The sequence below is a fragment of the Sinocyclocheilus rhinocerous genome, unplaced genomic scaffold, assembly GCF_001515625.1.
Source record: "Sinocyclocheilus rhinocerous isolate Xijiao unplaced genomic scaffold, SAMN03320098_v1.1 scaffold1144, whole genome shotgun sequence".
Taxonomy (NCBI): Eukaryota; Metazoa; Chordata; class Actinopteri; order Cypriniformes; family Cyprinidae; genus Sinocyclocheilus; species Sinocyclocheilus rhinocerous.
In genome coordinates this window covers 171,066-171,997 of record NW_015654501.1, presented here as the reverse complement: position 1 = coordinate 171,997, position 932 = coordinate 171,066, and positions in this window count along the sequence as shown.

Below are 932 nucleotides of genomic sequence, written 5' to 3'. Positions count from 1 at the left end.
ATTTTAAGCTGCTAAACTCTGGGAAAGTTTTCAGTCCAATGATCCAGTAAGCGAATGCATTCAAACAATCCGTCCAAAACAGCGCAAATATAAAGGAAGCCAGGCTGATTACATCAGAGATTGCAGAGAGAACAGAGACTCGTGTTGCGTTTTAAGTGAATTATTAATTCCAGTGGGTTTCGCTTTAAAACACGAGCTCTGTCGTGATTGTCTCTGAAGAGCGCGAGCCCTCACACGTCACATGCGCTGTGTGAAGTACAGACTGAACGGATTCTCAACACATCCAACCGCTGTATGGCCAGATGAGACGCAAACTACGTTTTCTCGACTGGATAACCAGTCTCGCTAGTATAGTTTTGATGGATGAAGACTGCAATCAAGGTAAAGACGATTGCGGTGGCGTACAGGAGTCGTACAGTACAGTAAGCACGCGTGAGTCCGTTATAATAATGCGTGTATGAGCAGGGTCGGATTTACCTCTTTTTTGGGCCCCCCTTCCGTATTAATATAATAGGCCTAATATTACCACCCAAGCAAACAAAAATATTTCTTAATCAGTGGAAACGTTACAGTGTATTCTATCGCAATAAGCGCTTGCGTTCAGTCAATAAAAATGTATAGCTAATTTGTTTGAGAACTCAGAAAGACCATCCCATTAATAGGCGCGGCGTACCACTTCGGGAGTTATTTCTCTAATAATTTTAACGGCCAGGAGTCACAACCACACATCAAGATATTGTTCAGATGATTTGTTTCAAGACATTTGACATGTTTCCGTCCTGACATGTGTTGAACTTTTTTTACGCACCTCATCCCAAACCTTCCATTGCAAATTCCAAAACGTCATTTTAGAGCTGATAACAGAGGCTTGAGCCATTGATATGCAGGCTAACGCAGTTATTAATGCAGTCTAATGCGGTTATTAGAGAGAG